We start from the raw sequence: 27,371 nt of genomic DNA on the forward strand, positions 1-27,371 counted from the left end.
AATGGCGAAGACAATACTGCACGTCGGACTCATCGTCATTGAAAGCCTGGTTCAGGGGCTACTTTGGGAGTCCTGGTTTAGGGGGTCTCTGGACAGTCGGACTATCTCCATTGGTCGGACTGTTAGATTATGAAGATACAAGATTGAAGACTTCGTCTCGTGTCCGGATGGGACTCTACTTGGCGTGGAAGGCAAGCTAGGCAATACGGATATGTGTATCTCCTCCTTTGTAACTGACCTTTTGTAACCCTAACCTCTCTAGTGTCTATATAAACCGGAGGGTTTTAGTCCGTAGGACAATATACAATCATACCATAGGCTAGCTTCTAGGGTTTAGCCTCTCTGATCTCGTGGTAGATCTACTCTTGTACTACCCATATCATCAATATTAATCAAGCAGGATGTAGGGTTTTACCTCCATCAAGAGGGCCCGAACCTGGGTAAAACATTGTGTCCCCTGCCTCCTGTTACCATCCGCCTTAGACGCACAGTTCGGGACCCCTACCCGAGATTCGTCGGTTTTGACACCGACAGAGCGTCTTGTATTATTTGTGTCTTTGTGTTTTAGTGTGCCACAATCATCCTTGTTGTACACACCTTTTGAGAGAGCCATACATGAATTAGAATTTGATAGAATACTCTATGTGCTTCACTTATATCTTTTGAGCTATGTAGTTTTGCTCTATGTGCTTCACTTATATCTTTTGAGCATTATAATTTTGCTCTATGTGCTTCACTTATATCTTTTGAGCGTTATAATTTTGCTCTATGTGCTTCACTTATATCTTTTGAGCTATGTAATTTTTCTCTATGTGCTTCACTTATATCTTTTGAGCGTTATAATTTTGCTCTATGTGCTTCACTTAGATCTTTTAGAGCACGGTGGTGGATTTGTTTTAAAGAAACTATTGATCTCTCATGCTTCACTTAAATTATTTTGAGAGTCTTAATAGCATGGTAATTTGCTTAATAATAATATGCTTGGTATTCAAGATTTGTGAAACTTTCTTTTGAGTGTTTTGAATACTAAGAAAATATTGAAGCATGATAATTGTTTTGAGATATGGAGGTGATAATATTAAAGTCATGCTAGTTGAGTAGTTGTGAATTTAAAGAATACTTGTGTTAAAGTTTGTGATTCCCGTAGCATGCACGTATGGTGAACCGTTATGTGATGAAGTCGAAGCATGATTTATTTATTAATTGTCTTCCTTATGAGTGGCGGTCGGGGACGAGCGATGGTCTTTTCGTACCAATCTATCCCCCTAGGAGCATGCGCGTAATACTTTGCTTTGATAACTTCTAGATGTTTGCAATAAGTATATGAGTTCTTTATGACTAATGTTGATTCCATGGTTTATATGCACTTTTTCCCATCCTTCCACCTTTGCTAGCCTCTCTAATACCGCGCACTTTTCGCCGGTATCATACACCTACCATACACCTTCCTCAAAACAGCCACCATACCTACCTATTATGGCATTTCCATAGCCATTCCGAGATATATTGCCATGCAACTTTCCACCGTTCCGTTTATTATGAATCACTCCATCATTGTCATATTGCATATCCCAGTACACCGCCGGAGGCATTCATATAGAGTCATATTTTGTCCTAAGTATCGAGTTTTAGTTGTTGAGTTGTAAGAAAAATAAAAGTGTGATGATCATCATTATTAGAGCATTTTCCCAGTGAGGATAGGATGATCGAGACTATGATTCCCCCACAAGTCGGGATGAGACTCCGGACGAAAAATAAATAAAAGAGGCCAAAGAAGCCCCAAAAAAAGAGAGAAAGAAAAGAGGCCATAAAAAGGAGAAAAGGCCCAAATAAAAAAATGAGAGAAAAAGATAGAAGGGATAATGTTACTATCCTTTTACCACACTTGTGCTTCAAAGTAGCACCATGATCTTCATAGTAGAGAGTCTCTCATGTTATCACTTTCATATACTAGTGGGAATTTTACATTATGGAACTTGGCTTGTATATTCCAATGATGGGCTTCCTCAAATTGCCCTAGGTCTTCATGAGCAAGCAAGTTGGATGCACACCCACTTAGTTTATTTTGATGAGCTTTCATATACTTATAGCTCTAGTGCATCCGTTGCATGACAATCCCTACTCACTCACATTGATACTATTGATGGGCATCTCCATAGCCCTTTGATACGCCTAGTTGATGTGAGACTATCTTCTCCTTTTTGTCTTCTCCACAACCACCACTCTATTCCACCTATAGTGCTATATCCATGGCTCACGCTCATGTATTGCGTGAAGATTGAAAAAGTTTTGAAAAAGTTAGAGTATGAAACAATTGCTTGGCTTGTCATCGGGGTTGTGCATGATTTAAATAATTTGTGTGGTGAAGATAGAGCATAGCCAGACTATATGATTTTGTAGGGATAACTTTCTTTGGCCATGTTATTTTGAGAAGACATAATTTCTTTGTTAGTATGCTTGAAGTATTATTATTTTTATGTCAATATAAACTTTTGTCTTGAATCTTTCGAATCTGAATATTCATATCACAATTAAGAAGATTTGCATTGAAATTATGCCAAGTAGCACTCCGCATCAAAAATTCTCTTTTTATCATTTACCTACTCAAGGACGAGTAGGAATTAAGCTTGGGGATGCCTGATACGTCTCCAACGTATCTATAATTTTTGATTGCTCCATGCTATATTATCTACTCTTTTGGACTATATTGGGCTTTCTTTTCCACTTTTATATTATTTTTGGGACTAACCTATTAACCGGAGGCCCAGGCCAGAATTGCTGTTTTTTTGCCTATACTATTTCAGTATTTTGGAGAAACAGAATATCAAACGGAGTCCAAACGGAATAAAACCTTTGGGAACGTGATTTTCTCACCGAACGTGATCCAGGAGACTTGGACCCTACTCCAAGGAGTCAAAGAGACGGTCATAAGGGTGGGGGCGCGCCCACCCCCCTAGGGCGCGCCACCCTGCCTCGTGGGCCCCTTGGTGCTCCACCGACGTACTCCTTCCTCCTATATATACCTACGTACCCCCAAACGATCAGAAGAGGAGCCAAAAACCTAATTCCACCGCCGCAACTTTCTGTATCCACGAGATCCCATCTTGGGGCCTGTTCCGGAGCTCCGCCGGAGAGGGCCGTCATCACGGAGGGCTTCTACATCATCATAGCCCCTCCGATGAAGTGTGAGTAGTTTACCTCAGACCTTCTGGTCCATAGTTAGTAGCTAGATGGCTTCTTCTCTCTTTTTGGATCTCAATACAAAGTTCTCCCCCTCTCTTGTGGGGATCTATTCGATGTAATCTTCTTTTTGCGGTGTGTTTGCTGAGATCGATGAATTGTGGGTTTATGATCAAGTCTATCTATGAATAATATTTGAATCTTCTCTGACTTCTTTTATGTATGATTGGTTATCTTTGCAAGTCTCTTCGAATTATCCATTTGGTTTGGCCAACTAGATAGGTAGTTCTTGCCATGGGAGAAGTGCTTAGCTTTGGGTTCGATCTTGCGGTGTCCTTTCCCAGTGACAGAAGGGGCAGCAAGGCACGTATTGCATCGTTGCCATCGAGGATAACAAGATGGGATTTATTTCATATTGCATGAATTTATCTCTCTACATCATGTCATCTTGCTTAAGGCATTACTCTGTTTTTAACTTAATACTCTAGATGCATGCTGGATAGCGGTCGATGAGTGGAGTAATAGTAGTAGATGCAGAATCGTTTCGGTCTACTTGTCACGGACGTGATGCCTATATACATGATCATGCCTAGATATTCTCATAATTATGCTCAATTCTGTCAATTGCTCAATAGTAATTTGTTCACCCACCGTAGAATACTTATGCTTTTGAGAGAAGCCACTAGTGTAACCTATGGCCCCTGGGTCTATTCTCATCATATCAATCTCCATCACTTTAATCTTGCTTTGCTTTTTTACTTTGCCTTTACTTTTCACTTTGCATCTCTATACCAAAAATACCAAAAATATTATATCTATTAGATCTCACTCTCGTAAGTGACCTGAAGGGATTGACAACCCCTAATCGCGTTGGTTGCGAGTAGCTATCATTTTGTGCAGGTACGAGGGACTTGAGCGTGGCCTCCTACTGGATTGATACCTTGGTTCTCAAAAACTGAGGGAAATACTTACGCTACTCTGCTACATCATCATTTCCTCTTCGGGGAAATCCAACGCAAGCTCAAGAGGTAGCAGGCACGCGTTTTCGTCGTGATTCTCCGGTAGAACTTTGGGGCACTCTTTGAGGTCCTTTGTGTTGGTTGAATAGATGAATTTGAGATTGTGTGATGCATATCGTATAATCATGCCCACGGATACTTCAGGTGACATTGGAGTATCTAGGTGACATTAGGGTTTTGGTTGATTTGTATCTTAAGGTGTTATTCTAGTACGAACTCTAGGGCTGTTTGTGACACTTATAGGAATAGCCCAACGGATTGATTGGAAAGAATAACTTTGAGGTGGTTTCATACCCTACCATAATCTCTTCGTTCGTTCTTCGCTATTAGTGACTTTGGAGTGACTCTTTGTTGCATGTTGAGGTATAGTTTTATGATCCCATTATGTTAGTATTGTTGAGAGGACTTACACTAGCGAAAGGATGAACCCTAGGCCTTGTTTCCTAGCATTGCAATACCGTTTACGCTCACTTTTATCATTTGTTACCTTGCCATTTTTATATTTTCATATTACAAATACCTTTATCTACCATCCATATTGCACTTGTATCACCATCTCTTCGCCGAACTAGTGCACCTATAGAATTTACCATTGTATTGGGTGTGTTGGGGACACAAGAGACTCTTTGTTATTTGGTTGCAGGGTTGCTTGAGAGAGACCATCTTCATCCTACGCCACCTACGGATTGATAAACCTTAGGTCATCCACTTGAGGGAAATTTGCTACTGTCCTACAAACCTCTGCACTTGGAGGCCCAACAACGTCTACAAGAAGAAGGTTGTGTAGTAGACATCAGATGCTAAGACAACAATTTATCCCTCAACTACGAGGGGAGGTAAGGAACTGCCATCTAGCTCTGCACTTGATTCACCTTCTGTTATGAGTAAGCTTGCGACACCTAAACCTGCTTCTGCTATTCCTTCTAATATGTCGCATGTTATTGATGATGCTACTTCTGCTATACATGATACTTATGATGAAACTGCCTCTATGCCTGATACTACTATGCCACTTAGTGATTTTCTCGAGTAACGACTTGCTAGGACTAGAGAGATTGAAGATGAAAGTGATGATGAAGAATCACTTGTTATTCCTGAGGGTTATTTATTTGATCAAGAAGCTTCTTTAGCTATTTTAGCTTGCAAAGATAGATATGAACTCAAAAGGTTATTAGCTAAATGGAATAAGCAATCTCTAAATGCTAGGATGAGACATGATCCTGCTTTTGCTACTTCACCTATCTGTGTTGCAGATAAGGATTATGAATTCTCTGTTGATCCTGATATAATTACTTTGGTTGAATTTGATCCTTTTCATGGTTATGAATCTGAAACTGTTGTAGCACATCTTACTAAATTTAATGATATAGCCACCCTGTTCACTAATGATGAGAGATCTCGCTACTTTTATATCCTTAAAATATTTCCGTTCTCATTAAAGGGTGATGCTAAGATATGGTTTAATTCTCTTGATCCTGGTTGTGTGCGTACTCCCCAGGATATGATTTAGTACTTCTCTGCTAAATATTTCCCTGCTCATAAGAAACAAGTTGCTTTAAAGGAAATATACAACTTTGTGCAAATTAAAGAAGAGAGTCTCCCACAAGCTTGGGGGAGGCTTCTCAAGTTACTTAATGCTTTGCCTGATCATCCTCTTAAGAAAAATGAAATACTTGATATCTTTTATAATGGACTAACCGATGCTTCCAGATATTACCTGGATAGTTGTGCTGGTTCTCTTTTCAGGGAAAGAACACCGGATGAAGCTGAAATCTTATTGAATAACATGTTGACAAATGAAAATAATTGGGCACCTCCTGAGCCAGCTCCTGAGCCATCTCCTGCTCCAATTAATGATCCTATTCCTAAACCAACTCCGAAGAAGAGAGGTATTCTATTTCTCAGTCCCGAAGATATGCAAGAGGCAAAGAAATCTATGACAGAAAAAGGTATTAAAGCTGAAGATGTTAAGAATTTACCTCCTATTGAAGAAATACATGGTCTTGATTTACCGCCTGCTGAAGAAACATATGATCTTAATCCTCTATTTATTGAAGAACCTCCAGACCCCAATAACCCGACACAGGTAGTAAAGGTGTTGTTATTGATTGTACTAAAGGCAATTTCACTTTTCATGTCAATGGTAATGAGCATACGGTACATTTTCCGAGGAAACAACCTCAAGTTCATAGTTTCAATTCTATCGGAAAAATTCCATCGATTATATTTGGAGGTTTTGAATTTCCTCTTCCTACTGTCAAGAAGAAATATGATATACTTATTATTGGGGATGTGCATATCCCCGTTGAGGTAACCTAGTGTTATTCAAAATTTCTCCGGTTTCAAGTTAATCGGAATGAGTTTGCTAACAAGACTTGATCAACCTTGTTAGTGGATTCCTTTTGATGATCATGAGATGGATGAAACTAGAAGCACAACCTTCTGTACCCCACTTTTACTTTCTGTTATTTAGTTGAAATAAAGTAAAAATAAATAATTTTCTGTCTGTTATCTGATTATCCGTGCAATATAAGAATACCTCGAAAATAAAAGTTCTCCAAATGCCCTGAAAATTAAATATGTTTTTTTCTAGAATATTTGAGGATTTATGGAACAAAGAACACACCAGGGGGGCTAACCACCTTGCCACGAGGGTGGAGGGTGCGCTCCTTGCCTCGTGGGCCCACGGTGGCCCTCCTCCACTTATTCTTTCAGCCACACACTTCATATTTCTCCCCCAAACACGAAAAACCAGCTCAAACCCGAGTCCAAGCTCGTTTTGCTGCCATTTTCGATCTCCATGCTCAAAGCACCTCTCACAAAACTGCTTGGGCAGATTGTTCCTTGGTATGTGACTCCTCCATTGGTCCAATTAGTTTTTGTTCTAGTGTTTTATTCATTGCAAATTTTTGCTGCTTAGGTGACCCTGTTCTTGAGCTTGCATGTCAAATTTATATGATCAAAAGTAGTTTTGATGCATGATATAGGCCCTAGGCACTTGTAGGAGTAGTTGCTATCAATATTATTGAGTTTGGTTTACTTTTATTTTGAAGTTACCAAAAATTTCAGAATTTTTCAGAAAATGATGAGGAGATTATTGAGGGGCTCATCGAGCCAAAGCTCGAAGGAAAAGGCACCGAAGCCTAAGTATAATTTGCCGCGCACCACGGAGGTTCGGGCGTGTGAATGGCCTTCCAAGGATTTCTTGAGAGCAGCCGGGATTTATGAAGATTTTCATGAATTGGCTCATAATGCAGGCCTCACCGCTTTCCTCCACGACCAATGCGATCAGTATCTCTTACTCACAAATACCTTTGTGCAAAACTTTCATTTTCATTCTAGGAACTTACCACCTACGGTGGAGTTTCATTTATATGATGAGCATAAGGAGATGTCACTTTATGATTTCTGTCAGATTTGTTTAGTCCCTTTTGGGGGCAAGATAGAAGAACCACATCATGATGATGTGGAGGGATTTATTAATACTATCACTATAGGGGAAACTAGGAAGGTTTCCGATGCACGAATCACTAGCATACATTTTCCTGTTTTACGTTATTTTGCATTATTTGCTAGTCGTTGCTTAATTGGACGTGGAAACTGTGGAAACCTTAGTATCCCTGATATAATTATTCTGCTCCAAGGTTTATACAGTGATAACACTTTTAGTATGGGCGGCATTATTGCTAGACGGTTAAGTATGAACCGTACTAAGGGTCCCATCTTTGGAGGCATCTATGCTACACGCCTAGCTGCACATTTTAACGTACCTATTAGGCATGCTGAGAAGGAAGAAAACGTGTTTCCTCATGTTTATTTAGATTATAAAAGTATGGTGGCACATGATTTTATTGTTAAGAATAGGGCAGGAGAGCTTAAATATCAATTGTTCTTTAATAAACATCATCCTGAGACTATTACCTTGCCTGCTCCTGCTTTGTTTGATTTGACTGTAGGCAAGTACCTTGTTCCGTTGACGGCTATCCACGCCTACCGAAACCCTGCACCAGCCGAGGAGCCAGAACCGGAACCACAATTTGATCCTTCACGACAGTCTAACTATCAGTGGGATCCGGAGATGATTGCCAGCCAGTGGAAATCGGAGCCTTCTTCTTCCTCATCGCAGTACGACCCCAACAACTATTATTATGGATATCAGCCAGGCCAGCCGTGGCCATAGACCAACTTAGGCCAAAAGCCTAAGCTTGGGGGAGTACGTATTTCTCACCGACACTACATTTATGTTCACACACACTCATTGCTAGATGTCGGTGCTCATACTTTTTCATTGTATCATCCATGCTAGTTTATTTTCCTTTTTTATGCTTTCTTCTTGTGTGTTTAATAAACCTTAAGAAAAACCAAAAAAATAGTTGCAGCTTTCAATTAATTTACTTTCCATGCTTGTAGTAGTAATTAAAAAGAAAACCCAAAAATATTTCCTGTTCTTCTTTTGCTTGTTGGGAGCTTTCCCGTGTAAATAGTTTTATTCCTTTTCTTTTCTTTGGGGGTCAGTAGGAGAAGACCATGATTAAATTGTTGAAATGGCTCTTATATGCATTATTGTTTATCTGACAAAAGAGCCCATATTGCTTTGTCTTCTCCTTTTTATTGAATGCTCGCAGATTCCAGCTTAGTCCAATGCACGTGCACTCTTATTATTATTCACATCATTCGGTCGTGGAAGTGAAAGGCAATTATGATGATATATGATGGACTGACTGGGATGAGAAAAGCTGGTATGAACTCAACCTCTTTTGTTTTTGTAAATATGATGAGTTCATCGTTCTTGATTCAGCCTGTTATGAAAAAACATGTTTGCAATGACAATTAGAGATCATAGTTGCTTGTGCCATGCTTGATTAGCTATGAGTTATAATGGTTTACCTTGCGTGCCAACATGCTATTAAAATGGTTATGATGTGGTATGATAGGGTGGTATCCTCCTTTGAATGATTTAAGTGACTTGACTTGGCACATGTTCACGCATGTAGTTGAAACAAATCAACATAGCCTTCACGATATTTATGTTCATGGTGGATTATATCCTACTCATGCTTGCATCCAATGTTTATTATTTTTAATGCATGCACATGGCTATTGTCGCTCTCTAGTTGGTCGCTTCCTAGTCTTTTGCTAGCCTTCATCTGTACTAAGCAGGAATACTGCTTGTGCATCCAAACTCCTTGAACCCCAAAGTTATTCCAGATGAGTCCACTAACCTTCCTATATGCGGTATCTACCTGCCGTTCCAAGTAAATTTGTATGTGAAAAACTCTAAACCTTCAAATAATTATCCTGTTTTGTATGCTCAAATAGCTCATGTATCAACTAGGGCTGTCTGTATCTTCCATGTTAGGCGGGTTAATCTCAAGAGGAGTGGACTCCGCTCCTCACTCACGAGATAAATGGCTGGTCACCGGGATGCCCAGTCCCATGCTTTATGCAAACTAAATCAAAAATAATTGCAAACAAAACTCCCCCTGGGACCTGATGTATGTTGGAGGCACTCGTTGTTTCGAGCAAGCCATGGATTGATGTTTGTTGGTGGAGGGGGAGTATAAACTTTACCATTCTGTTTGGGAACCGCCTATAATGTGTGTAGCATGGAAGATATCGCCATCTCTTGGTTGTTATGTTGACAATGAAAGTATACCGCTCAAAATATTATGCACCTCTATTTCAAAATCGAGCTCTGGCACCTCTACAAATCCCTGCTTCCCTCTGCGAAGGGCCTATCCATTTACTTTTATGTTGAGTCATCACCCTCCTATTAAAAAGCACTAGCTGGAGACTGCAGCTGTCATTTGCATTAATTACTGTTAATTCATATTGGGTGTGACTTTGATTGGATCTCTTTTACCATGAATTACAATGTCTAGTCAGTCCTTGATCTTTAAAGGTGCTCTGCATTTATGTTTTGCGGTCTCAGAAAGGGCTAGCGAGATACCATCTTGTTATATCATATTATGATTGTTTCGAGAAAGTGTTGTCATCCGAGTTTTATTATTATGGCTCGCTAGTTGATTATGCTATTGATATGAGTAAACATGAGACCTGAGAATTATTGCAAATGTGGTTAGTTATATTCTTTGCTGAAAACTTGAACATTAGCTTGACATATTTACAACAACAAGAGCAAATAGAGTTTGTAAAAGTTTTTCTTTATTTCTTTCAGTTTGTCAACTGAATTACTTAAGGACAAGCAAGGGTTTAAGCTTGGGGGAGTTGATACGTCTCCATCGTATCTACTTTTCCAAACACTTTTGCCCTTGTTTTGGACTCTAACTTGTATGATTTGAATGGAACTAACCCGGACTGACGTTGTTTTCAGCAGAATTGCCATGATGTTGTTTTATGTGCAAAAAACAAAAGTTCTCGGAATGACCTGAAACTCCACGGAATATCTTACAATAAATAATAAAAAATCCTTGCCAAAGATGAAGACCAGGGGGCCCACACCCTTGCCACGAGGGTGGGGGCGCCGTCCCCTAGGGCGCGCCCCCTACCTCGTGGCCCCCCTGGAGACCCCCCGAGTCCAACTCCAACTCTATATAATTGCTTTCGGGGAGAAAAAAATAAGGGAGAAGAAATCATCGCGTTTTACGATACGGAGCCGCCGCCAAGCCCTAAAACCTCTCGGGAGGGCTGATCTGGAGTCTGTTCGGGGCTCCGGAGAGGGGGATTCTTCGCCGTCGTCATCATCAACCATCCTCCATCACCAATTTCATGATGCTCACCGCCGTGCGTGAGTAATTCCATCGTAGGCTTGCTGGACGGTGATGGGTTGGATGAGATTTATCATGTAATCGAGTTAGTTTTGTTAGGGTTTGATCCCTAGTATCCACTATGTTTTGAGATTGATGTTGCTATGACTTTGCTATGCTTAATGCTTGTCACTAGGGCCTGGGTGCCATGATTTCAGATCTAAACCTATTATGTTTTCATCAATATATGAGAGTTCTAGATCCTATCTTGCAAGTCTATAGTCACCTATTATGTGTTATGACCCGTTAACCCCAAAGTGACAATAATCGGGATACTTACCGGTGATGACCGTAGTTTGAGGAGTTCATGTATTCACTATGTGCTAATGTTTTGTTCCGGTTCTCTATTAAAAGGAGGCCTTAATATCCCTTAGTTTCCATTAGGACCCCGCTGCCATGGGAGGGTAGGACAAAAGATGTCATGCAAGTTCTTTTCCATAAGCATGTATGACTATATTCGGAATACATGCCTACATTACATTGACGAATTGGAGCTAGTTCTGTGTTACCCTATGTTATGATTGTTACATGATGAACCACATCCGGCATAATTATCCATCATTGATCCAATGCCTACGAGCTTTCCATATACAGGTTTATGCTTATTTACTTTCCCGTTGCCATAGTTACAATCACTACAAAATACCAAAAACATTACTTTGCTTTCGTTACTCTTTTGTTACCGTTACCATCACTATCATATTACTTTGCTACTAAACACTCTGCTGCAGATACTAAGTTTCCAGGTGTGGTTGAATTGACAACTCAGCTGCTAATACTTGAAAATATTCTTTGGCTCCCCTTGTGTAGAATCAATAAATTTGGGTTGAATACTCTACCCTCGAAAGCTATTGCGATCCCCTATACTTGTGGGTTATCAGCCTCTGGCGCAGCCCAACCTGGCGGAGCCCCGGGCGCCTGGAGGTGGCCCCAATCTGGCGGAGGAACGGCTTGGCGTGGTGGTCCGACGGCGGTGCTTGAGGTCCGCCCAGCAGGGCCGCAACTGTGTGGTGCGCCGACACCGCGTAGCGAGTAGTGAAGAGGTCGCAGAGCTCCTCCCAAGATGCAACCGTGGATCTGGGAAGGTTGAGCAGCCAGGCACGTGGCTCGCCGGCGAGGGCCATGGGAAGCTAGTTGGCCATGACCTTGTCATCGCCCCCGGCTTCGAGGACGGCCTCCTCATACGCCAGCAGGAAAGCTGACAGGTCCGCCGCGCCGTCGTAGCGCGGCAGCATCTCCAGCCTGAACTTGGGCGGCCACTGCACCCGCCGCAGGGCGGGGGCCAGAGCTCGGAGCCCCCTGGCCCCGTCGTCGACGCTGACCATCGGAGTCGGCGATAGGGCGCCTGCCATGTGGGCGAAGCACGGTGGCAACGGAGCACAGATCGGCGGAGGGGAAGCCGCGGCACACCCCTACCTGGTGCGCCAAATGTCGGATGTGGGGTTCCGGCAAACCCTTAAGGTTCGAACACTGGGGTGCGCGCGAAGTCTTTCCCTCCTATCGATCTACACCCTAGCTCGCTAAGATCTCGCGGACGAACTCGACGAACTCGCAACAGAAAGACACAGGATTTATATTGGTTCGGGCCACCGTTGTGGTGTAACACCCTACTCTAGTGTGGTGGTGGTGGATTGCCTCTTGGGCTGATGATGAACAATACAAGGGGAAGAACAGCCTCCCGAGGTTGAGGTGTTCTTGTGCGTGGCTGACTTGTGCGGGTGAGAGAGTGATCTAAGATGTCGTCCTCTCGCCCTCTCCCCTCCTCTCTGTCCCTTTCTATGGTGGTGGCTAGCCCTACTTATAGAGGCCCTGGTCCTCTTCCCAAATATTGAGCGGGAAGGGAGCCAACAACGGTGGGCTAATTTGAAGGGGGACAGCTAGTACAAGCCACCCTGACAAAAGGTGGTCTGCGCCTGCGAAAGGCTCTGGCGGTGACGCCGTCTTGGGCTCCATGATGACCTCCGTCTTGCCGTCCTTTTGGTCTTGGTCTTGTTGCACCGAAATGGCAACCTTTGCCTGATGCCTCGGTACTCCTCGCCTGCGCTAGTTTCCTTAGCATCAAAGAGGAAACAAGGACGATGCGTGCTGGTGCCCGCCTGGCGCCCGCCTGGTGTCGACCGTCATGGCTCACATGATGAGAGCCTTGTGAGGTTCTCCTCGCCTTGATATCTCCGCTCCTCGTGAGCCTGCCTGACTAGGCCACCCCGGAGGAGGTCTTGTGTCGTCCGCCTTGCGAGGCTTGGCCCCTCGCAAGGGTCTTGGTGCCTTGTTGGTGAAGATGGGCCGTACGGCCTACCGGCTCAGCCACGTAGCGGGCCGTGTGTAGGCAAGTCTGGGGACCCCCGTTCCCAGGACGTCGACAGTCGGGCCACTCAAAGGGGGGAAAACAAAAAGAAGTACCTATTGGTCATGGTCGACAAATTCACCAAGTGGATTGAGGCAAGACCCGTCGCTTCGGCAGAATCCGGACATGTCGTCGACTTATTATCTGATGTCATACACCGTTACGGTATCCCACACAGCATAATTACCGATAATGGTACCAACTTCACCGCCCAGGAAGTTAAAGAGTGGTGCGGTAAAATGGGCATTAAGCTCGATTACGCCTCGGTGTACCACCCACAGACCAATGGACAGGTCGAACAAGCCAACAGACTCATCATGAGCGGCATTAAGCCTCGTCTAGTTCGATCCCTTGAACAATCAGACTGCCATTGGGTCGAGGAACACGATTCCGTACTATGGGGGTTGCGCACTACTCCTAATCGATCAACCAGATATACACCATTTTTCATGGTATTTGGTGCGGAAGCAGTTCTCCCATGCGACCTTATCCATGACGCGCCTAGAGTGCACATGTACGAAGAAAAGGAAGCCGAGCTCAATCGGCAGGATGATCTGAATGCCCTGGAAGAAGAGCGGGACATTGCTGAAGCTCGGTCCGTGTTCTATTAACAACAAGCACGGCGTTATCACAACTGCGATGTACGGGCGAAGACGTATAACGTAGGAGACCTCATCCTCCGACTCCCTGAAAAACAAAAGAATAAATTGTCACCTAAATGGGAGGGACCGTACATCATCGATGAAGTGCTAATCGGAGGAGCATATCGTCTCCACCGCCCGTCCGACGACGGCCTCGAGCCGAACCCATGGAACGTAGAAAGGCTGCGACATTTTTATGCCTGAGCTTGGCTTGCATCTCTACATTTTCCTTCTTTTATGTTACCTTTTTCTTTTAATGCTAGTTCAGTTAAACCGGACCATACGAAGCCCGCATTATATAAACCATTAGATGTAATACCCAGCTTTGCTTGGGGGCTCCCTTAGAAGAGCCACAAAATTAAATGCATAAATCACATTCGTTATGATTGCATCCTTCTCATACATGTTAAGACAACATATGCACTTGTTTGACTTAAGAACTTTGCCAAGCCGGGTTGCCTGGCTCCTGTGATTACCCCTACGTTCCCGATTGTTCGGCTAGGCAGTAAAGGGAGCACCTTTGTGATTGTTACGACCGGGTCACCCGGGACCGTACCTCAGATGGGAGAAACTGAAAGCTAGCATTCTTACAGAATACAATCAGTCGGCCTGAGGGAAGTGAACATAGCCTCGAGCTTACTAGAAAGGCTCCTTTTTAAAGTCATTAGTGTCCGTTGATCCTATGAGTCTGTACTACAATCTTACCTGATGAAAGGAACTCTTGGAGGAACTATTTTCGTCGCAAGATGTTTCTTATGTTATACAGTAATATAGCATTGCTCTCTGCATATGTTTCGTCTGTTCAAACTAGAAGGCTGGATTGCCTTGTTCCCGAATTATTGCCTCGTTTCCCATGGCACACAGTATGGAACACTCCCCGATCTCTGATCAGAGAGGTAGAAGCCGATGGCCAATTAGGATAACATTCCTTTAAAAATAACAATAAGAGTGTGGATTGAGCACGGTCAACGTAGAGTACATAGATACATAGAATTGACGAAACTACTCATTCTCAACATTGTCTATCAATTGTTCTATAGCACAATCCTTTTGCGAATAGCGAGCGGCTTGCATCACTTCCTCATACACCAAGCTTAGTGGTATCTCTTGACCGTCAGGGCCCACGGGACCAACCTGGGCCATATGCACCAGGTCTAGCTTGGTGAAGCGGGTCTTTACCATAGCCCACGCCTCGCGTGCTCCTTCTCGGTAGGTCGAGATCTTCCATAACTCAAACCTTCGCTGAGCCCCTTTAAAATGGCTGGCTAGTTTGGCCATATTGTCCGGTGGCGCGTCCGACAGCCATAATGCCTTCGCCATGCTCTACATGGCTTTCCGGGCCTTTTCGTAGGTCTTCGATAGTTCCTTTAGAAGATTCCCGTCATAAGCGCCCGCTTCTTCCTCAGGCTGCCCGGTCAGGAGACCTAACAAGCAGGTGTCTAATAACCCACAAGTATATGGGATCGCAATAGTTTTCGAGGGTAGAGTATTCAACCCAAATTTATTGATTCGACACAAGGGGAGCCAAAGAATATTCTCAAGTATTAGCAGCTGAGTTGTCAATTTGACCACACCTAAAAGACTTAATATCTATAGCAAAGTATTTAGTAGCAAAGTAATATGGAAGTAATGGTAACAGTGGCAAAAGTGATAGTAGCAGTTTTGTAGCAATTGTAACAGTGGCAAAAGCAAAGTAACATAGCAAAGATCAATATGAGACGAACTCGTAGGCAATAGATCAATGATGGATAATTATGTTGGATGGCATTTATCATGCAACAGTTATAACATCGACTGACACAGAACTAGCTCCAATTCATCAATATAATGTAGGCATGTATTCCGAATGTAGTCATACGTGCTTATGGAAAAGAACTTGCATGACATCTTTTGTCCTACCCTCCCGTGGGAGCAGGGTCCTATTGGAAACTAAGGGATATTAAGGCCTCCTTTTAATAGAGAACCGGACCAAAGCATTAGCACTTAGTGAACACATGAACTCCTCAAACTATGATCATCACCGGGAAGTGTCCCAACTATTGTCACTCTGGGGTTGCCGGAACATAACACGTAGTAGGTGACTATAACTTGCAAGATAGGATCAAGAACACAAATATATTCATGAAAACATAATAGGTTCATATCTGAAATCATGGCACTCGGGCCCTAGTGACAAGCATTAGGCATAGCAAAGTCATAGCAACATCAATCTTAGAACATAGTGGATACTAGGTACCAAACCCTAACAAAACTAACTCGATTACATGATAGATCTCATCCAACCCATCACCGTCCAGCAAGCCTACGATGGAATTACTCACGCACGGCGGCGAGCATCATGAAATTGGTGATGGAGGAAGGTTGGCGATGATGATGGCGACGATTTCCCCTCTCCATAGCCCCGAATGGACTCCAGATATGGCCTCCCGATGAAGAACAGCGGGTGATGGCGGCTCTGTATCGTAAAACGCGGTGAATCCTTCTTTCTGATTTTTTTCTCCCCGAACGTGAATATATGGGGTTGGAGTTGAGGTCGGTGGAGGTCTATGGGACCCACAAGGACAGAGGGCACGCCCTAGGGGGCGCGCCCTCCAACCTTGTGGACAGGGTGTGGGTCCCCTTCGGTTGATTCTTTCACCAATATTTTTTATTTATTCCAAAAATGATCTCCGTGAAGTTTTAGTTCATTTCGAGAACTTTTATTTCTGCACAAAAATAACACCATGGCAATTCCCTGAAAACAGCGTCAGTCTAGGTTAGTTCCATTCAAATCTTGCAAATTAGAGTTCAAAACAAAGGCAAAAGAGTTCGGAAAAGTAGATACGATGGAGACGTATCAACTCCCCCAAGCTTAACCCATTGCTTGTCCTCAAGCAATTTAGTTAGGAAACTGAAAGTGATAAAGAAAAACTTTTACAAACTCTATTTGATCTTGTTGTTGCAAATATGTAAAGCCAGCATTCAAGTTTTTAGCAAATATTATGAATTAACCATATTCATAATAATGTTTAGGTCTCACATTTACTCATATCAATGGCATAATCAACTAGCGAGCAACAATAATAAATCTCAGATGACAACATTTTTTGAAAACAAGCATGATATGATATAACAAGATGGTATCTCGCTAGCCCTTTCTGAGACCACAAAACATAAATGAAGAGCACCCCTGAAGATCAAGGACTGACTAGACATTGTAATTCATGGTAAAAGAGATCTAGTCATAGTCATACTCAATATAAATTAATAACAACGTATACAAATGATAGTGGTGCTCTCTAAGTGGTGCTTTTCATAAGAGGATGATGACTCAGCAATAAAAGTAAATGGATAGGCCCTTAGCAGAGGGAAGCAGGGATTTGCAGAGGTGCCAGACCTTGAGTTTTTGAAATAGAAAGGAATAACATTTTGAGCTGCATGCTTTCATTGTTAACATAACAACCAAGAGATCTCGGTATCTTCCATACAAGATACATTATAGGCGGTTCCCGGACAGAATGGTAAAGTTTATACTCCCCCACAACCAACAAGCACACTCCACGGCTGGTCCGAAACAACGGGTACCGTCCAACTAACAACAGTCCTGGGGGAGTTTTGTTTGCAATTATTTTGATTGATTTGAGCATGGGACTGGGCATCCCGGTTACCAGCCATTCTCTCATGAATGATGAGCAGATTCCACTCATCGTGAGAATAACCCACCTAACATGGAAGATATTGACATCCCTAGTTGCCACATGAGCGATTCGAGCATACAAAACATATTATCATTTGAAGGTTTAGAGTTTGGCACATGCAAATATTCTTGGAATGGCATGTAAATACCGTATATAGGTAGGTATGGTGGACTCATATGGAACAACTTTGGGTTTATGGAAGTGGATGCACAAGCAGTATTCCCGCTTAGTACAAGTGAAGGCTAGAAAAACACTAGGGAGTGACCAACTAGAGAGCGACAATAGTCATAAACATGCATTGAGATTAACCAACATTGAGTGCAAGCATGAGTAGGATATAAATCACCATGAACTTAAATATCGTGGAGGATATGTTGATTTTGTTTCAACTACATGCGTGAACATGTGCCAAGTCAAGCCACTCAAATCATTCAAAGGATGATACCAGCCTATCATACTACATCACAACCATTTTAAAAACATGTTGGCACGCAAGGTAAACCATTATAAACACCTAGCTAATTAAGCATGGCATAAATAACTATAATCTCTAATTGTCATTGCAAACATGTTTGATTCATAATAGGCTGAATCAGGAACGATGAACTAATCATATTTACAAAAACAAGATAGGTCGATTGCATACCATCTTTTCCTCATCTCAACCACTTCATGATATATCGTCATTATTGACTTTCACTTGCACGGCCGAATGGTGTGGATAATAATAAGCACGTGCATTGGACTAAGCCGGAATCTGTAAACATTTATTCAAAGGAGCAAACAAGGTAATATGGGCTCTTTGTTAGATCAACAATAATGCATAGGAGAGCCACTCAACAATTTCATCGTGGTCTTCTCCTCTCGACCCCCAAAGAAAAGAAAAGAATTTCAAAGGAACACACTGAAATGCTTTTGGAGCTTTTGTTTTTTTTTTGAAGAACATAAAATAAGAATGAGAAAAACTATTTACACGGGAAAGCTCCCAACAAGCAAAAGAAGAATGAGAAATCTTTTTGGGTTTTCTTTACTAGTACTACTAAGAAAGCATGGAAAGTAAACTAACTACAACTATTTTTTTGTTTTTCTTAAGGTTTATCAAACACACAAGAAGAAAGCGGGAAAAAGAAATAAACTAACATGGATAATACAATGAAAAAGTATGAACACCGACAACTGGAATGAGTGTGTGAACATGAATGTAATGTCAGTGAGAAATACATACTCCACCAAGCTTAGGCTTTTGGCCTAAGTTGGTCTAGGGCCACCACTGGCCCGGATGATATCCGAAATCATAGTTCGGGGTGTACTGTGCTGCAGCAGCTACTGCTTGGTGAGCTGCTTCCTGGAGGCGATCAGCCTCCGCTGTTCTCTCATACTCGTTTGCCTCCTCTCTAGTTATAAAACATCTCCCATTTACCTGAAAGTTAAACAAAGCAAGAGCAGGAAGGGTAATATGGACGGCACGTCGTCTGTCAAAGATTAATCGGTACTAGAGGGACTGTTCGTTCCTATCAAGAAACTGATAGCGTACCAAAGCATTATAATCAAGAAAAGCAGGTGGCAATTCAATATCATTCCCTCTTATGGGTACTCCAAGATAATTAGCTAAACGAGTTGCATAAATCCCACCAAATAAATCTTTGTCTTTAGCATTAAGACGTAACATCCTCGCAATAATAGCCCCTAAGTTATAACGCTTATCACCTAACACCGCACACTTGAGAATACTAAGATCTTGAATGCAAAGGTGACTATGATCATGTTTACCATTAATGCATCTACCTATAAAGAGAGCAAAATAATGTATGGCAGGGAAATGAATGCTCCCCATGGAGGCTTGTGTGATACTTCTAGTTTCTCCCACAGTGATACTAGCAAGAAAATCATTGTATTCGGATTTCTGAGGCTCACTGAGAAGGCCCCACTGTGGGATTTTGCATGTAGTATTAAAATCTTCAAGGTCCATGGTATATGATTCATCAGAAAGATCAAATAAAACAGTATGGGTATTGCGCTTAGATGAAAATTCAAACCTTCGCACAAAGGAATCAGTGAGCTAATAGTATTGTTGGCACTTATCTCACACAAAGTCCTCAAGATCAGCATTCCGTACATACGCATCAAATTCATCCTTGAAACCTGCATAGACCATGAATTCATGCGACGACCATTCACAAGGCCGCACTTGAGCTTCCTTTGGTGGTTCGAGGTCCGACTCACGTATCGCGAGCCTCGGTGCTTGCTTCCTCGAAGAACCACCTTGGTACATTTTCCTAGACATTTTTCTTCCTCTGAAAAATTTCTGAAATTTTTAATGACTCAAAATAAAAGTGAACCAAACTCAACAAAATTAATAGAAACTACTCCTACAAGTGTTTAGAGGCTATATCATGCATCAAAACTACTTTGGACCATATAAATTTGACATGCAAGCTCAAGAACAAGGTCACCACAGCAGCAAAAATTTGCAATAAATAAAGCACTAGAACGAAAACTAATTGGACCATTGGAGTCACATACCGAAGAACTAAATTTTCAGTGCCAGAAATTCTCAAATATTCTATAAAAAATCATACTAAATTTTCAGGGCATTTGGAAAACTTTTATTTTTGGGACATTTTTTATTGCATGTATAATTCAGAAAACAGAAAGAAAATATTGTTTTTGCTTTATTTATTCTAAATAATAGAAAGTAAAATATGGGTACAGAGAGTTATGCCTTCTAAATTCATCCATCTCATGATCATCAAAAGGAATCCATTAACAAGGTTGATCGAGTCTTATTAACAAACTTCTTTCGAATGACATGAAACCGGAGAACTTTCGAATAAGACTATGTTATCTCAACGGGGATATGCATGTCCCCAACAATAAGAATATCATATTTCTTTTTGATAGTAGGAAGAGGGAATTCAAAACCTCCAATAGTAATAGTTGAAATTTTTCCAATAGAATTGATACTATGAACTTGAGGTTGTTTCTTCGGAAAGTGTACCGTATGCTCATTACCATTAACATGAAAAGTGACATTGCCTTTGTTGCAATCAATAACATCCCCTGCAGTATTCAAAAAGGGTCTACCAAGGATGATCGACATACTGTCATCCTTGGGAATATCAAGAATAACAAAGTTCGTTAAGATAGTAACGTTTGCAACCACAACAGGCACATCCTCACAAATACCGATGGGTATAGCAGTTGATTTGTTAGCCATTTGCAAAGAAATTTCAGTAGGTGTGAACTTATTCAATTCAAGTCTATGATACAAAGAGAAAGGCATAACACTAACACCGGCTCCAAGATCACATAAAGCAGTTTTAACATAGTTTCTTTTAATGGAGCACGGTATAGTTGGTACTCCTGGATCTCCAAGTTTCTTTGGTATTCAAACCTTAAAAGTATAATTAGCAAGCATGGTGGAAATTTCAGCTTCAGGTATCTTTCTTTTATTAGTAACAATGTCTTTCATATACTTAGCATAAGGAGGCATTTTAAGCATACCAGTCAAACGCATACGCAAAAAGATAGGTCTAATCATTTCAGCAAAGCGCTCAAAATCCTCATCATCCTTTTTCTTGGATGGTTTAGTAGGAAAGGGCATGGGTTTCCGAACCCATGGTTCTCTTTCTCTACCATGTTTCCTAGCAACAAAGTCTTTCTTATCATAATGTTGATTCTTTGATTGTGGGTTATCAAGATCAACAGCAGGTTCAATCTCTACATCATTATCATTACTAGGTTGAGCATCAACATGAAAATTATTATTAACATTATCACTAGGTTCATGTTCATCACCAGATTGTGTCTCAGCATCAGAAATAGAAATATCATTGGGACTCTCAGGTGTGTCTATAACAGGTTCACTAGAAGCATGCAAAGTCCTATCAGTTTTCTTCTTCTTTTGATTAGAAGGACTAGGTGCATTAGTATTAATTCTCTGAGAATCTTTCTCAACTCTCTTAGGATGGCCCTTAGGATACAGAGGTTCCTGGGTCATCTTACCACCTCTAGTCATAACTCTAACAACATTATCATTATTCTTACTATTCAACTTATTGAGCAAATCATCTTGTGCCTTAAGTACATGTTCTACTTGAGTTGTAACCATGGAAGCATGTTTACTAATAAGCTTAAGATCATTAATAGTTCTACTCATATAATCACCCAAGTGGTCAAGCATGTAAGCATTACGTTTTAATTGTCTACTAACCTAAGCATTGAAGTTTTCTTGTTTAACAATAAAATTATCAAACTCATCCAAGCATTGACTAGCAGACTTATTATGAGGAATATCACCTTCATCAAATCTATGGAGAGAGTTTACCTCTACTACATGTGTCGGGTTATCAAGACAATATATTTCTTCAATAGGTGGTAGATTCTTAACATCTTCAGCTTTAATACCTTTTTCTTTCATAGATTTCTTTGCCTCTTGCATATCTTCAGGACTGAGTAATAGAATACCCCTTTTCTTCCGAGTTGGCTTAGGAGTAAGTTCAAGAAGAGTCCACTCATTATCATTGCTCAATATATTATTCAATAACAATTCAGCTTGCTCAACAAATCGTTCCCTGGAAACACAACCAACACAACTACCCATGTGGTCTTTGGAAGCATCGGTTAGTCCATTATAAAAGATATCAAGTATTTCATTTTTCTTTAGAGGATGATCAGGCAAAGCATTAAGTAATTGGAGAAGCCTCCCCCAAGCTTGTGGGAGATTCTCTTCTTCAATTTGAACAAAGTTAAATATTTCCCCTAGGGACAATTCCATTTCTACCCCTAACTGGAACCCACTACTCAAATTTGCCCATAATTTCAATGTGTACTCAAATTTGCCCTCTACCATTAGTTGCCCTTATAGAAATGCCCTTCTGCGTCGTTACCATCTGGTCAAACAGCTTTGACCATCTTGAAAAAATAGCAAAAAATCAAAAAAATCTAAAATGTTGTTGCATCGAAGGTACTAACGTTCGCAAGGTGCGTGAAAATTTTCATGTTGTTTGGGCATTCTAGGAGGTCGTGGCAAGGGAAAAACAGTAGATATGTACGCGTATGAACAGTAAATTAAAAAATAGCAAGAAAATTCAAAAAAACATGAATTTTTTGGCATCCAAGATGCTCCGGTGCGGAAGGTGTGTGCAAAATTTTGTTGTGTTTGGACATTCTAGGAGCTCATGGAGAAAAAAACAAAATTTGTCTCAGAAAAAACTTGTAAAAACACACTTTTCTGGGTTTTTTTTGCGAGAGCTTCTCGCATGTCATTATAACAAAATTTTGCACACGCCTTGTGCACCCGAGCATCTTGGATGCCACAAAATTTCATATGTTTTGAGTTTTCTTGCTATTTTTTTGAATTTACTATTCAAAGACATGCAGATTTATTGTTTTCCTTTGCCATGAGCTCCTGGTATGTCTAAATAGCACGAAAAAATTTACGCTCCTTGCGCACATGAGTAGCTTCAATCCCACAAAATTTCAGAATTTTTTGATTTTTTTGCTATTTTTCGAGATGGTCAAAGCTGTTTGACCGGACGGTAACGGCGCAGAAGGGCATTTCTATAAGGGAAACTAATGGCAGAGGGGCAAATTTGAGCACACATTGAAATTAGGGGCAAATTTGAGTAGTGGGTTCCAGTTAGGGGCATAAATGGAATTGTCCCTTTCCCTTAGGGCAGCTTGTTTCTTATGAGCAGGGAGATATTTTGCAGAAAAGTAGTAAATCATATCCTGGGGACTATGCACACAACCAGGAGCAAGAGAATTAAACCATAACTTAGCATCGCCCTTTAATGAGAAAGGAAACAACTTAAGAATACAGTAATAGCGATTTTTCCTCATGAGCAAATAGGGTGGCTATATCATTCAGTTTACTAAGATGTGCCACAATGGTTTCACATTCATAACCATAGAAAGGATCAGATTCAACCAAAGTAATTAATTGAGGATTGACAGAGAATTCATAATCCTTATCAGTAACAAAGATAGGTGAAGTAGCAAACATATGGTCATATTGCATTCTAGCATTGAAAGACTTCTCTTTCAGCTTAGCTAACAGTTCTTAAGATCATCTCTATCATTACAAGCAAGAAAGTCTCTAGCAGTTTCCTCATCCATAATATAACCCTCAGGTACAACAGGCAATTCATATCTAGGGGGAGAATCATAATATTCAGTTTCAATAATATCATCAGTTTCAGTATTTTCGTTCCCTCTAACCCTAGCAAGTTGTTCATCAAGAAATTCACCTAATGGCACAGTATTATCAAGCAAAGAAGTAGTTTCATCATAAGTATCATGCATAGCAGAAGTGGCATCATCAATAACATGCGACATATCAGAATCAATAGCAGGTGTAGGTGTAGCAAGTTTACTCAAAACAAAAGGTGAATCAAGTGCAGAGCTAGATAGCAGTTCCTTGCCTCCCCTCGTAGTAGAGGGATAGATCTTGGTTTTGTTGTCTTTCAAATTACTCATAGTGATAAACAGATATAAATCCCAAGTGACTCAAAGAATAGAGCTATGCTCCCTGGCAACGGCGCCAGAAAAAGGTCTTGATAACCCACAAGAATAGGGGATCGCAACAGTTTTTGAGGGTAGAGTATTCAACCCAAATTTATTGATTCGACACAAGGGGAGCCAAAGAATATTCTCAAGTATTAGCAACTGAGTTGTCAATTCAACCACACCTGAAAGACTTAACATATGCAGCAAAGTATTTAGTAGCAAAGTAATATGGAAGTAACGGTAACAGTGGCAAAAGTGACAGTAGCAGTTTAGTAGCAATTGTAAAAGTGGCAAAAGCAAACGAATGTAGCAAAGGTCAATACGAGACGAACTCATAGGCAATGGATCAGTGATGGATAATTATGTCCGTGGCATTCATCATGCAACAGTTATAACATAGGGTGACAGAGAACTAGCTCCAAATCATCAATATAATGTAGGCATGTATTCCAAATATAGTCATACATGCTTATGGAAAAGAACTTGCATGACATCTTTTGTCCTACCCTCCCGTGGCAGCGGGGTCCTATTGGAAACTAAGGGATATTAAGGCCTCCTTTTAATAGAGTACCGGACCAAAGCATTAGCACTTAGTGAATACATGAACTCCTCAAACTAAGGTCATCACAGGGAAGTGTCCCGACTATTGTCACTCTGGGGTTGCCAGATCATAACACGTAGTAGGTGAATATAACTTGCAAGATAGGATCAAGAACACAAATATATTCATGAGAACGTAATAGGTTCAGATCTAAAATCATGGCACCCGGGCCCTAGTCATAAGCATTAGGCATAGAGAAGTCATAGCAACATCAATCTTAGAACATAGTGGATACTAAGGATCAAACCCTAACAAAACTAACTCAATTACATGATAGATCTCATCCAACCCATCACTGTCCAGCAAGCCTATGATGGAATTGTTCATGCACGGTGAAGAGCATCATGAAATTGGTGATGGAGGAAGGTTGGTGATGATGATGGCGACGATTTCCCCTCTCCGGAGCCCCGAACGGACTCCAGATCTGGCCTCCCGATGAAGAACAGGGGGTGATGGCGGCTCCATGTTGTACGTGATGAATCCTTCTTTCTAACTTTTTTCTCCCCGAACGTGAATATATGGAGTTGGAGTTGAGCTCGGTGGAGGTCTGTGGGACCCACAAGGATAGAGGGCGCGCCCCAGGGGGTGGGCGTGCCCTCCACCCTTGTGGACAGGGTGTGGGTCCCCTTCGGTTGATTCTTTCGCCAATATTTTTATTTATTCCAAAAAAGATCTCCGTGATGTTTCAGGTCATTCCAAGAACTTTTATTTCTGCACAAAGATAACACGATGACAATTCTGCTAAAAACAGCGTCAGTCCGGGTTAGTTCCATTCAAATCATGCAAATTAGCCCAAAACAAGGGCAAAAGAGTTTGGAAAAGTAGATACGATGGAGACGTATCAGTGTCGCACATCGTCATCAAAACATCAATGACATGTGTCAAACAACACGGTACGGTCAGCGCTTACTGAATATGCGACCTTTCAGCTTCTGATTTCGATCTGGGGCTTGGGCCAGCTGAGCTCGCAAGCTCTTAATTTCCTCGGCTTGCCACTGATTTTTGGCCTTGAGCTTATTTTTCTCACCCTGGCTCCGCGTCAATCTCGTTTACCAGCCTCCAGCTCCCTCCGTAGCTCGCTTACAACTTCTGCGGCTGTACGGAGAATACAATGTTAATGCCTGGCACACAACATGTACTTAGAAAAAAATAGTATTTACTACTCACCGGACAATTCGCTGCTGGCTTTTCGAGCCGCATCTAGTTTGGCCTTGGCTTCGACCAACTGTGTCCGGCTCACTTCAAGGTCCTCGGAAAACTTTTTGTTCTACTCTCTTGCGGCGTACAAAAATAACATCATTATACACCCTTAACTTGGCCGTCCCGCCTGAATTAAGGCTTGGGGGCTAGTTGGTTAGGGAACATGGTATGATTTTAAAGCTATACCTGCACCCTGGCGGCAAACAAACTGGCTACCCATCCAGACCTGTCCGGGCTGCCCCAAGATATGCATCCACTGAACTAAAAGCATTGAAATGTTGTTCGGCAAAAGCAGTATAACGTAAAGTCTCCCTTCGGCGGCGATGATTCATTACGCTCTCGACTTTGGAATTAGTGACCGAAACATCGTCGGAGTCCGTCGGGGGTACGCCAGCCGCCGCATGTTCGGAGGATGCGCTGGCTTGTGCCGAAGACTTGGGACCGGAATTGTGGGTCGGCGCATCTGGGTGATCCTTGGATTGGTCTAGAGGCATGTGCCTTATGCAAAATTGAGCAAGCCTTAATAAAAAGAGTGCCAACAGCGACCCTCGAAGCGATTCCAAAGTACGTTACCTCTGGGCCGAAGAGGCGGGTGCCTCCACTTCGGTGGAGGCTTTCTGCTTCGATCCTCCATCAAGGGTCTGAGCCGACGTGGTCTGTGCTCCTCTTGAGGCATTCTTACGCGTAGTGCGGCGACCCTTGGGAGTAGAAGTCAGCATGTGGGGGGTAGCACGAGACGAACGTCCTGTTTGGGAGGTGTTCTTCTTTTCACTTACTATGGAAGAGGGTAGAGCCCCAGGGTGATCGGCCGTTACGGCCACTTTTCCGCCATCAAGGCCCTCCTGATAGAACACCACTACCTCTTGAGCACTTGCGTTGGTTTTTCCTTGAAGAGGAAACGGTGGTGCAGCAAAGTAGCGTAAGTATTTCCCTCAGTTTTTGAGAACCAAGGTATCAATCCAGTAGGAGGCTACGCGCGAGTCCCTCGCACCTACACAAAACAAATAAATCCTCGCAACCAACGCGATAACGGGTTGTCAATCCCTACACGGTCACTTACAAGAGTGAGATCTGATAGATATGATAAGATAATATTTTTGGTATTTTTATGATAAAGATGCAAAGTAAAATAAAAGCAATGAAAATAACTAATTATTGGAAGATTTAATATGATGAAGATAGACCCGGGGGCCATAGGTTTCACTAGTGGCTTCTCTCGAGAGCATAAGTATTCACGGTGGGTAAACAAATTACTGTTGAGCAATTGACAGAATTGAGCATAGTTATGAGAATATCTAGGTATGATCATGTATATAGGCATCACGTCTGAGACAAGTAGACCGACTCCTGCCAGCATCTACTACTATTACTCCACACATCGACCGCTATCCAGCATGCATCTAGAGTATTAAGTTCAAGAGAACAGAGAAAC

This window comes from Triticum urartu, chromosome 3A (genome assembly GCF_056163025.1).
Source record: "Triticum urartu cultivar PI428250 chromosome 3A, HENAU_Tu73, whole genome shotgun sequence".
Classification (NCBI taxonomy): Eukaryota; Viridiplantae; Streptophyta; class Magnoliopsida; order Poales; family Poaceae; genus Triticum; species Triticum urartu.